This window comes from Bos indicus, chromosome X, assembly GCF_029378745.1.
Source record: "Bos indicus isolate NIAB-ARS_2022 breed Sahiwal x Tharparkar chromosome X, NIAB-ARS_B.indTharparkar_mat_pri_1.0, whole genome shotgun sequence".
NCBI lineage: Eukaryota > Metazoa > Chordata > Mammalia > Artiodactyla > Bovidae > Bos > Bos indicus.
Window position 1 is genome coordinate 62,357,040 of NC_091789.1, and position 13,290 is coordinate 62,370,329.

General features: G+C 41.5%; 1 long non-coding RNA gene across 1 annotated transcript; it reads left to right on the forward strand.

Moving 5' to 3' along the window:
* Positions 1-8,229: 8,229 nt before the first annotated feature.
* On the forward strand, positions 8,230-11,989 carry LOC139181234 (uncharacterized). The gene is made up of 5 exons (XR_011565267.1): positions 8,230-8,377; positions 8,462-8,602; positions 8,683-8,744; positions 8,844-9,071; positions 9,195-11,989. It is a non-coding gene; the product is annotated as an uncharacterized lncRNA (long non-coding RNA).
* Positions 11,990-13,290: the final 1,301 nt, after the last annotated feature.

Genomic DNA, 13,290 nt, shown 5'->3' on the forward strand with positions numbered 1-13,290 from the left:
GAATGGGAAGTCTTATTATAAAGATGTCAATTCCCCCCCAAATGAATCAATAAATGCAGTGCAGTTACAATAATAATCCCAACATAGGATGACAGAAGAGCCAAGAATAACCCTAACTCATACCACGTAGAAAACAAATTTCAGATGGATTGAAGAACTGCATCTGAAAACAAACCTTTAAAACTTTTAGTAGAATGTACAGGAGGATATTCTTTAGATCTCAAGATAGAAAAGGATTTCCTAAACCAAACACAGGAAGACCAAGCCAAAAGGAAATTCTTAATATTTTAATGAATTATATGGTAAAACTATAGACAGCAAAGTACATCAAAATATAAAAAGACAATGCACAGACTGAAGAAGATAACTGCAATGTATATAGCTAAAAGGATTCAAATCCAGAATATGCATCAATAAATAAAAAGGAAAACAACCCAAAAGGGGCAGGGGAGGACAGACACAAGAACAGGTGATTCACAGAACTGGAAACCTAGATAGACAACACGTGAAGAATGCTCATCCTCACTAGTCACCAGAGAAATGCAAAATAAAGCAACTAGATATCATTTAAAATCCATCAGATTGACTAAAAATTAAGAACTCAGCACCAAGTGTCAGTGGGGATATTGGGAAATGGAAATTCATACTGACAGCGAAAATCTGCAAAATTTCTTTGGAGCCTGATTTGGTGATATCTAGTAAAGCTAAAGATGTACATCAACTAAGAGCTTGTAATTCCACTTCCTCATCTCTTGTACTATGTAATTAGAGATCATCTAAAGTTGACATATCAAGAAATTGAGTTACAGGACTTCCCTGGTGGTCCATTGGTTAAGAATCCGCTTTCTAATGCAGGGGACATGGGTTTGATCCCAGGTCGGGGAACTATTAGTAAGATCCCACATACCACAGGGCAACTAAACCCACAGACCACAACTAGAAAAGCCCACACAGTGCAATGAAAGATCCTGAATGAGGCAACTAAGACCCAATCCAGTCAAATAAATAAACAAATTAATTTTAAAAAAGAAAAAAGAAATTGAATTAAATATAAGCCTAGTCTACATCCCAGGACTTCTCAAACTTTCATGTGTATACAAATTACTTATGATTCTCTTTAAAATGCAAGTTCTGATTCAGCAGGTCTGAGATGAGCTCCAAGATTCTACATTTCTTAAAAGCTCCCAGGTAGTGCTCAGGCTGCTGATAGGAAAACTTTATTTGGAGTAACAAAGAGAGAAAGTGTAAGTTGCAAACTCAGATGCCTACCAAGGCCAGGTGAGTAGCAAAGGTGTGAGGCTGATTAGATAGGGATTGTAATGAACTAGCGAGTATATACCCTGAAGAGAAGGGGCAACTGCTATTCAACTTAGGTTGCACAATGCAAGTTCAGAGGTCCCAATTTCTTAAGAGAAGCTGGGAAATTGGTTTTAGATGAAATCTTCCAATTTTAAAATGTTAACAACCATTTAGAGGAGAACAGAAAACACTATGGAAAGTAAACAAAAGGCATCTTTGGGCAAGTCTGACTTGCTGGCCTTCAGTGTGCAATCTCTCATCTAAAAATGGTAACCAACAGAGTTAAGAGGTTGAGGGTTAAGGCAGTTAAAGAGGTTGTCTTTGGTATATGGAGCTGGAATGGGAAGACAAGGAGCCAGAGACTGCTGCTTCTCATCATAAGATCTTCTATACTGTTTTGTCTGTTCCTACATGGGCATAGCTTCAATTTTTTAAAACTGTTTTTACATAAAACAGTTATGACTAAATTTATGATTGTTCCATATTTGCTTTGCCTACCTTAGCTATGATTTAGCTCAAGCTTAATCAGGAATCTATCATCTAACTATGATGTTGCTCTTAATGATCCTTCAGTGATGTGATTTCTAGGAATACAGTATAGTGAGAAGTAAAGACGACCTAAAGTCAGGGTGTAAATTTAATGAAATTGCATCAGCAGCCTTCTCTGGGGTCTTGTAATCAACCAGTAGTTCAAAAACATAAAAAGCCTAGGATCCCAAGGCTGAATAGTCACAGAGGTTATCCAGTCTACCATACCACCAAGTACATGAACTCTATAGTTTCTTAACTTATACCGTTCTACATTCCCAACTTCTCCTTTTGTATCACATGAGATGTAGAATACTAGGTCCAGGTGTTAAACTATTTTTAATTCACAGTAACTATGGTAACACTATGAATAATAACAAAGATGATGCCTAACATGTTTTGTCCATTTACAATATGCCAGACATTGTGCCCAATACTTGATATATGTTATTTCATTTGATCCTGGGAAAACCAACTGATAGCTCCCTATAAATGACTTGTTAGTTACTAAGGGATAATATTAATGTTAGAGTGGAGAAACCTGATGGACATGACCTTCGTCAAGTGATCAAAATTAACACTACAATATGGAGACAATCTGACATCACATGCCTGCTAATATGATGCACGGAGGACATGACATGACTTCAGTGGTACAAGTCAGTGGTATTTTTGTCCAAAACACATAATCTTAATGATAAAATGACAGAACAAGTTGAGAGACATTCCGCAAAACAACCAGCCTGTACTTTTCAAATGTGTCAAGGTCATGAAACACAAATAAAAACTGAGGAACTATTTCAGATTAAAGGAGATTAACAAAACATGACAACTGAATTTAGTGTGTGATCCTGTTTTGGACCCTGAATTGGGAAAAGTAGCTAGAAAGGACAATATTCATAAAAGTGGCAAATTTGAATATGTACTATGGATAATAATATTGTATCAATTTTAAATTTCTTGATTTCGATAACACACACAGAATAATAAAATAAATGAAGTAGATTGGGTAAGATATAAACACTTGTAAGTTTGAAATTACACCAAAACAATATTTACCAAAAATTACATAGGTACTGTTACTATCCAATGCTGCAGATGAGGAGAGTGAAAATCAGAAAGCTAAGTAATTTCCACAGTTTAAGTAGGAGGTAAAATCTGGATTCAAACACAAGGTTGTCTGAATCTAAAGGCCATACTCTTAAATATTAGGGCATATTGTCTCAAATTAGCAACTTTGCTTTTGAGAACTGCTTCTAAGTCAGTGCTTTCTTTAAAGCAGTCATCTTGGAGGATTATATGCTCATTTTATTGAAGCTCTTTGGCCACCTCATGCGAAGAGTTGACTCATTGGAAAAGACTCTGATGCTGGGAGGGATTGGGGGCAGGAGGAAAAGGGGACGACAGAGGATGAGATGGCTGGATGGCATCACTGACTCGATGGACGCGAGTCTCAGTGAACTCCTGGAGTTGGTGTTGAACAGGGAGGCCTGGCGTGCTGCGATTCATGGGGTCGCAAAGAGTCGGACATGACTGAGCGACTGATCTGATCTGATTGAAGCTCTTGCTGCCTACAGCCCTGTTTTTGGAAATATCATTTAAGGTCAGTTTGCTAGTCACTTTGATTTTTCAACTATATTTTCCATATCTCAGTGTTACTCCCCAAATGACAATTTTGAAGGAAATATGTGAAGCACATTATGTCTGTTTTAAAAGTTGTCACATGGCTTTATAGATATTTTTCAGCCCTTTAGATCAAAATGATAATTACTTTAAAAAGCCAACGTGGGGTGACAAGACAATTCGATGCTGAGAGAATGGTCTTTTCAATGAATGGTGCTGGGACAGTGCAATATCCACATGCAAAAGAATGAATGTGGACCCCCCCCCCCGCCCCCGACCTCACACTATATACAACCATCAACTCAAAATGGAAAAACCTAAATATAAGACCAAAGGCTTTAGGCACTTAGAAGAAAACACAGGGGTAAGTCTTTTTGACCTTGAATTAAGCAGTCATTACTTAGATATGGCAACTAAAGCCCAAACCAAAAAATAAAAGGACAAAATGAGATTTGATTAAAATTTAAAATATGCTTCAAAAGATACTGTTAAATGAAAAGATAGCCCACAGATTGGGAGAAAATATTTGCAAGTTACATATCTCATAAATGACTTAGATTCAAAATATACTATGAATTTCTACAATTTAATAACAAAAGGATAAATAACCCAATCTAAAAATTGGCAAAAGACTTGACTAGACATTTCTTCTAATAAAACATGGAAATGACCAAAAAAAAAAAAAAACCACACACAGGAAAAGATGCATAACATCATTAGCCATTGAAGAAATGGATGACCCAGAGGGATGGGATGGGGAGGGAGGTAGGAGAGGGGTTCAGGATGGGGAACACATGTACACCCGTGGTGGATTCATGTCAATGTATGGCAAAACCAATACAATATTGTAAAGTAGTTAGGCTCCAATTAAAATAAATACATTTATATTAAAAAATAATAAAGAAATGAAAATCAAAACCACAATGACATGCCACTTTCCACTCATGAAGTGGCATTAATCAAAAAGACAGTAATAAATGTTGGCAAAGATATGGAGAAATTGAAGCCCTTATGCATTGCTGGTGGAAATGCAAAATGATACTGCTCCTGTGGAACACAGTCTGGCAGTTAATCAAGTGGTTAAATGTAAAGTTACCATATAAACCAACAATTCTACTCTGAAGTATATACTCAAGAAATTTGAAAAAATAAGCTTACCCCAAACCTGTACATAAATATTTCTAGTAGCATTATTCATAATAACCAAAAAGTAAAATGACCCAAATGTCCATCATCTGGTGAGTGGATAAACAAATGTGTTATATCAATATAATGGAATATTAACTGGCTATAAGAGGAATGAAGTACTGCTACATGCTACAACATAGATGAATCTTAAACAAGGTATGCTATGTGAAAGAAGCCAGATATATCATGTCATGTTTTCTATGATTATATGTGGTTATATGATTCTGTTTATATAAAGTGTCCAGAATAGGCAAATAGGTTTCTGTAGAAACAGGAAAGGTATTCTGCTTCTGCTTCTGCTAAGTCGCGTCAGTCGTGTCCGACTCTGTGCGACCCCACAAGATATTAGTGGTTGCCAAAGGCTGAGGGAAGTGGAGACAAGGGGAATGACTGCTAATGGACATAGAGTTTGGGGGGGTGCGGATTAATGAAAATGTCTGGTATTAGGTGGAGGTGAGCAATGCACAACTCTGTGAATATACTAAAAACCACTTTAAAAGGTTAATTTTAATTTTAAAAAAGTGTACAAATGAACTTATCTGCAAAGCAGAAATAGAGTCACAGATGTAGAAAACAAACTTACGATTACCTGTGGGAAGAACAGGGGTTGGGGAAGGATAAATTAAAAGATTGACATATACATACCACTATATACAAAGTAGACAACTGATAAGAACCTGCTGTGTAGGACAAGGGACTCTATTCAATACTCTGTAATGGCCTATAAGGGAAAGTGAAGTGTGCAAGTCTCTCAGTTGTGTCCGAGTCTTTGTGACCCCCATGGACTATACAGTCCATGGAATTCTCCAGGCCAGAATACTGGAGTGGGTAGCCTTTTCTTTCTCCAGGGGATCTTCCCAACTCAGGGATTGAACCCAGATCTCCCGCATTGCAGGCGGATTCTTTACCAGCTGAGCCACAAGGGAAGCCCCTATATGGGGAAAAAATCTAACAAAGAGTGGGTATATGTATATGTATAACTGATTCACTTTGCTGTACACCAGAAGCTAACACAACATTGTAAATCAACTATACTCCAATACAAAATTTTAAAAGGGTGAATTTTACAGGGAATTTTTCACCCTCAATAAAGGGTGAATCTCAATAAAGCTAGTTATTTAAAAAAAAAAAAAAAAAAGACAATGTCTAAGATCTGGGATTTTTTTCACTTCCCCATTGCCCAATTCCTCACTTTCCCTGTCTTCTCAATTATGTCTGATTGTGTACTTTCATTCTTACTTTCCAACTTCCCTCTTGAATCTGAAGAGACCCAGTACTGGAACATTCCACCCATGATTGGTTCAGCGATGGACACACGACCCATGTCAGGCCAATTAGAAAAACTCAACTTAGGGACTTCCGTTGCTCTACCAGGAAAGGGAACTCCACTGCTGGATTAGGCATTGTGAGACTGAAGGTACCAGGGGTACCTTCTTCTCTAGGAAGAGCCTGAAAATAGAAACCAACCCAGAGGAAGTATCTCTGATGGTCTTGGTGAAGTAATCCGCCTGTGAACTAAGCCATGTATGAAGTTGGCTCTATACCTGAACTTATTAAGCTTATGGTAAGCTATAAATCACCTGTTTGGCTTAAGCAAGTTTGGGTCTTTTTTTTTTTTTTTTTGTCACTTGCAGTGAAAGAATCCCGAATGATATAGGCTGTTTTTCCTGGGGGTCAGTCCCCTTAGGACATGATTTCAAATCATCACGTCTCATAGGACCCTGCCTGTTAGGCCTAAAATGATAGGTTCCTGCCTACCAAAGGAGGGACACCAGACAGCTCCTGTAACACAACATATGTAAATTGGATTTTCACATAGCATGCAAATAAATAGGCATCAAACAGTGGTTACCCCATAACTGAAAAGTTGGAAAGGAACCTACATTTTTCATATAAAGCAGAAGGATGATACTGGAATCAGGAGTTACTTGCTTCCTATCCAAAAGCCAGAGAGGTTATGCCACTGAGGGGAGGGTGAGCTAAGAGTGTGGAGAACTCAATAACCTGGAAAGTGAAAGTCACTCAGTCGTGTCCAACACTTTGCAACCTCATGGACTATATAGTCCATGGAATTCTCCAGGCCAGAATACTGGAGTGGGTAGTCTTTCCCTTCTCCAGGGGATCTTCCCAACCCAGGGATTGAATCTGGGTCTCCCACATTGCAGGCAGATTCTTTACCAGTTGAGCCACAAGGGAAATCCAAGTGTATTGGAGTGGGTAGCCTATCCCTTCTCCAATAGATCTTCCCAACCCAGGAATCAAACTGGGGTCTCCTGCATTGCAGGTGGATTCTTTACCAACTGAGCTATCAGGGACGCCCCAATAACCTGGAGAAAGAGTAAATAAATAGGTGGGCTTCTGATAATTAAGCTAACAGAATCTTCATAGAAGGAATGCCATTATCTATCTCTGAGAGTCAACCAATAAAATGTCTGTATGTGTGTGACTTGAGGTTGGAAACACGCAGAACTCCAATCTAGGCAGTCACCCCCAAGAGACCAAAATGGAAAATGACTGTAAATAAGTAACCTGAAACTCAAGTATATATGCCCCTGCACCCAGCCTCATGCTGGGCACATGGCAGTTTCAGTAAATATTTGTTGAATGAATGAATAAATCTATATGAGCAAAAGGGTCAACAGACTGGAGGGAAATCTACTGAGCCCAAAGCAGGCAGCCATCCTCCAAGTGGTGTCCAGGGGACAGAGTATTTCACATAGATACACATATGGTTAGGAACATGGATGCAGCTGTGGATAGAGAAAACAGAGACCTGACTCTGTGTGCTTGGTTAATGTACATCTGCCCCTGGACTACAGACCCTCTCTCAGTAGGGGGACCCAACCTTGGACTCAACCGTGTTGAACAAGGTAAATTTTACCTATTGTGGCCTCTTGGCAGCCAGCCATCTGGCTTTTATCTAGTGATAACCTCTGCCTTTGTCATGAGGTAGGCTAGCTTTAGCACGGTGACTACTTTACCCTATGTACCGACCAGTGAAACATGCAACCATTGCATCAGGAAAGATGTTTAAAAAGTGGAAACCATGCTAGATAATCAGTGTATGTAGTTTTTCTTGTGTGATTCCTCTTTCCACAATCTTACATTGGGAGAACTTCAGTGAGGACTGGCTGAGAATATTGTACAAGAAGAGTTCTAGGCCTTTTGTGGCACCCGAGAGAAGGTTCAGTAAGCCCTTCCCCAGCCCCATCAGGGATATCACAGTCACACGGATACTGCCACAATGCTCGTTCTAGATAGAAACACATTCAAGAGAAAAAACTAAAACAAGTTTTCCATTTCTAAGCCCAGTAGGTCAATGCCAGGCTTTGCTTTCCTCCGTTGTGTGGTAACACTTTCTTATCAAAGTAAAACAAAGGGGCCTCACTGAGTTCTCTGTGTCAGTCATAACTAGAGAAAGGGAGTTTGATTCCTACTTGATTTATTCTTCTTTTCTCCTTTTTGATCAAAAGTTCAACTAAAAGTATTTGCTCAGATAGAAAGGATATTATGTAACTAGTGAGCCCATTCCAAGATTATCTTGTACATATATATAGTACAATAGAAGGGTTGAAAAGGGACTGGAATTTGCAGCAGGACTTCTTTGAGAACTAGCAACTGGCTCTACAGCTATGCTCACCTATAATACGTGATGAATGGATTATATGGGCTAGCGCAAGACCCAGACCTGGATTTTCAACTTGGCGAAGAATTCGAAACCCGTGAGGGAGAACTAAAGGCTAGTATCATACTGAACTGAACAGAGTCTCTTCTTTTTTAAAAAAATGTATTTTTTTTTAACTTAAGGATACTTTCTTTACAGAATTTTGTTGTTTTATATCAAACCAGAATCTCTTCTTTATCAAACGAGCATCACTGGATTATGTAGACGCCCTGGGTCCTTGGTGCGTACACCAATTCTTCTGTGTGGGAAACTGCAACAGATCATTTCTGGGACAGCCAGGTAAGAGTCTGCTCAAAGTCATACCCAGGGGAATCTAGTCAGGCTCATTTTGATAATGCTTTCTTTCTCTGACTTTATAGGCTCAACTCCAGCTTTCTCTGCTACAATTTTGGTCTCCTAAGACTATCTGAAGCATCAAAAGGTAACAATGCTAAGATCTATACCTGACCATTAACCAATGTCTCTATTCCCCTTAGATGCAAATGGAAATATTTTTATGTTGTTGTTTATGTCTTTCCAGTGTTTTCCTCTACTTTCAAAGAAGACAGTGATGACTGATGAAGGTTGAAAATCCCAGCCATCAGGATTTTGAGGGTGTCCAGGGTCGCCCATAGATAGCAGGAGTGAGCCCTTTGTAGGAGGTTGTAGTGGAATAGCACCGATCAGTGAGCTAGCTGCCAACGAGGTGTCTGACATCCTTATTTTGTTCACCACCTCCATAACCAGCTCTGCTTCTAAATGGTTTCAGGTATGGTTGATTTAAGTCCCCCAGACCTGATGCTTGATACTCTCCTTCCAGAAGGGCCATTTTGCTAGCCTTGATTGTAAATCTCATTTCCCTCTTGGATGACTTCTTTTCTCTCTGTTCCAGATCAACATTTTCATTGATCCAGAAACAAAAGCAAGGCAAAGCTGGAGGGGGAAAGAAACGTGGAAAAAGACATCTTAGCTCACATGGAGGCTCTGACGACCCAGGCAAACGCCGCAGATTCAGCTGCCGCGCACACAGGAGCCCCGCCTGCCATTCAAACCGTACTCGAAGATGCTAATCTTGATGCAAGTAGTGGGGGAAATGTGGGGCAGGAAAGCATGGGTCCAAGAGAGGGTGATGAGGTGGAAAAAATGTCCAACCTCAGTCTGTGTCAGGATATGGAAGCTGAGGCCCCACAACCACAGGCAGCTCCCGATCAAGCTATATGGCAGAGGGCTAACATCAGGGGACGCATAGGGAAGAAGAACAGCCGTAAAAGGAGGAATAGGAAGGAAAGAAAGATGGTGTATCTTCCTTGTCCTCTGACGCTGCGGACTCGAGCATCTTCGGCAGCCCCAGTTCTGGGTCACGCTCCTGTCCTGGGGCCTCTGTTAGGGGATGTCAGTGTGGAGGGTGAAACCTGGGAGCAAAGGGAGAATGGTGAGGGTAAAAAGGCATCCATTCTCAGTCAGTCTCGGATGGCACCGGCTGGTGCCCTGTTGCCAGCAGCAAGTGCAACTCAGTCCTCTGCTGAGTGGAACTCTCTGGTGGACAACCAGGAGATAAAAGTAGAGAAGGAAAACAGCCATAAAGGGAGAAATAAAAAGAAGAAGATCATGTGTAGCCCCTGGCCTCTTACGGTACAGGCTTGGGCATCTTATACGGACCCAGGTCCATTACCCACAGCTCCGTTACCCACAGCTCCTGCTGGGGCTTCAGCAGTTGCTGATGATGGAGTCAACACTGGGCTTCAAAGCAGGGATCGAAAGGAGGAGAAAGATAAAATGTCACTGGTTACTTCTTATCAGAGTGCTCAGGCTGGCAGCCCGTGCTCAGATGTGGCATCGGGCCATGGCTCACTGGAGGAGGTTTCCTTTGCTAAAGATGGGTTGAATGTAGGGGAGAAAAGCGGGTGTACGAAGAGGGATAGAAAAGACCAAAGCGTCTTGTCTCCTTCTCGGCCTCTGACAGTCCAAGCTTGGACCTCATTCAGAGCCAAAGATGGGGTTCAGACTCTCTTGCAGGGTGAGTCTTCCATGGCAAGCGTAAGGATGGATACGGGCCAGAAAGGCAGGCCTCAAGCGGAGAGTAGTAAGGAAGGAGCAAAGTCCATTCTTCCTTGCCCTGTGAGGGTCCAGGCAGATGCTTCCTTCGCAGCCAAAGCTCTGGGGCAGGATTCATTTGAGGGGACTTCTGCTCTGGAAGACCGATTTTCCAAGCTGAGTCAAAGCAAGAGGGGGCCCCAGCAGGGAGAGGAGAGCCAAGTGCAGAGCAGTACATAGATTTCTCTGGAACCTTCCCAGGATTGGAGAAATACAGAGAGATGCCCAGAGGATAAGGATTTGCGGGAGTGCGTGGTGGTGAATTTTGCTAGGCAAGTCTACGGTTAATGTGGGGAGCTCTGCTCTCAAGAGAGGATAGAGACTTTGACCCTGACCAAAACCCACACCCACAGGAGTTCTTCAGTGAAGGGGAGGCAGGGACAATGGAGGGAGAGGGCTGAATATCAGATTCCCTGGATGGGGAAATGGGAAGATTTTTAAGATGCAGGAGAGAAAAGAAAGAAAACTAAGAAGACTCTGGGCCTTGGAAGTGTGACCATCTGTCTCTGCTTGGGAGAAAGATGGGTTTAAAATGCTACTCTGAAGAAAGAGAGGCTCACTACACAAATGGTCTATCTTATCCTGTTTTACTATATCATCGCAATCCATCTCTTGATGGGAGATTGCTCGCCTAAATAAGTTTTAAGTTTACAGGTAGTAGATGCTATATGGTTGGCATATACAGGCTAATGTTTTAGAAAAGCAAAAGTCCTTATGCTGTCTATCCTTTTTCCTGTAAGATTTTTCACATCCTTGGGAGAGGTCTGTTACTTATGGCTGGGAAATGGTGTTATGAGTCTAGAGTGTAAACCAAGGACAGAATGTGTATTGTATCCTAAGAACACTACTCTTGACTGGAAAATGTTACTGCATGTTGCATATTAGATTGTAAATTGCCTTCATGATTGCAGGGAGCTCCTGGACTGGCTGGTTTACAAGCGCTGAGAGTGCAGACTCTAGAGTCACAATGCCTGGGTTCAAACCCCAGCTTTGACACTCACCCCCTGTGTTCCTCTGAGCAACTCACTCCTGTCTTCTGGTTCCCAGGTTCTGCTTCTGTCACCTGGCAATAATAATAACCCCTGCCTTGTAGAACTGCATGAGGATTAAATGAGTTAATACATGTGAAGCCTTTAGAAGAGTACTTTGCAAATAATAAGCCGCCAAACGACATCAGCTATTATTACTTTATCTTGCAGCATTAAATTTCATGGAAGGGCCTGGCATTAGCAGGGCCTGGCCTTTAATTATGTGTCTTACAAGTTATACAAACAGCAATGTAAACGTAAGACAGAAGATGATTCCTGCACTTAAAAAATCATGGTAACAACAATTCTTAAAGCCATGACCATGCTGTTTAAGGAGGAAACAAGTGATAAAATAGTAGCTATGATTTTGAAGTGATAGGATTTCAACCATGTCAAGAAAAATTGCTGCAATAAACTCTGGAAAAGAAATACACTACTATGTTAATATTGGTTATTTCTGGATGAGGGGGATCATGCGTGAGGATGTTTTTCTGTTTCTTCATTCTTTTCCATAACTCCCAAGTTTCTACATTACCATGTCATCAGCAAATGATCAAAAAAAATTAATGAGGGGAAGAAGACTTCTCCACAGTGAACTTGTTAGAGGGGAGTCACCTGATATGAGGGGACCAGACCTTCCCCAGTGAACACTCCCCAGCTGGCAGCTCTGGAAAAGAGATTCAGGTGCCTTGGACTGGGGTTGAATAGAGCAGAGACAGCTACACTGTGCGAGGCGGTGGGTGGGGGGGGAACTTCTGTATTTCTCCAACAACCTGTGGGAACAAGGGAGGGGTGCTTACTCTTCTGCTGTAATCAGCCGTTGCCTACATTGGCAGGCGCTGTGCTGCTCTGGCTATATTATTGCTGCCATCTGTCACATTTGTTGAGAACTTATCCAGAAGCTTAGCTGGACAATGTAGCTTGGTACAGGGTGAGATTAAAAAGTAAACTTGTTTTAGCCTTCTGTATAGCCTGGCTTTGGGGATCAATTTAGTTAAAATGATATCCTGATCATTCCCCCGACAACACTGAAGGGGTAGGTATTCAAGGAAGACTCGGGAGGTGGGATCAAGTGCCCCTTTTATGTGTCCCCAATGCTCTTAGCAGGGGTTTGGAAGCTTTCTGATGCCCATGCATCTTCCTGTCTTGAGGTCCAGCTACACTCTGATCCCCCTTGAAGAGGACAGTAGTACCCTCAGCTGGTCATGTGCCTTGCTGTAAAACCCATGGCCTTAACCAGAAAAGGGACTGGATGTATGGGTGTTGGACAAGTGGCCACATAGTCTTATTACCTCTCACTGTAATCTCAGGGGTGGCTCTCTGATATACATCAAGATCAGAATATAGGGAATGAAAGAATGCCAGTGGAGCAGGGCTTTGGAAGGGCAAGACTAAAGGGCTCCATGCTTTCTCCCAGGTAAGTTTTCCCGCCCACTGTCTCCTACATTAGTAGAAAATTCAGTGCAGGAAAGCTAAACAGAGCAAGGGGAGGAGCAAGGAAAAGGAACTGAGAGACTGGTTGCCCAGTTCTTGGTCTGGTTCAAGTTTGAAACTGTAAAAGAGGGTAAGAGGGCTCTGAGGTTTATTTGCTGTCCAGCTCAGCTCACCTGGGTAAGAGAATCAAAATGAATTTGAGGCAAAAGCCTGTAACTGTGAATAAAGGCTGAGTTTGCCTAATGTATTTGCTGGGTCATGTTAATCTTGGGAAACTTCAAGTACAACAGCAGGCAACTGACAAGAATCTGATACAGTGTGGTGGAGGGAATCTGAGAAACACAATTAGCCTTGTGGTTGTCCTTGCTTTATTCTACTGTTGCCACCTCTTGTACTTAAAAGAGGTGGGAGCCAGGAGGACTGTTCCCCTTT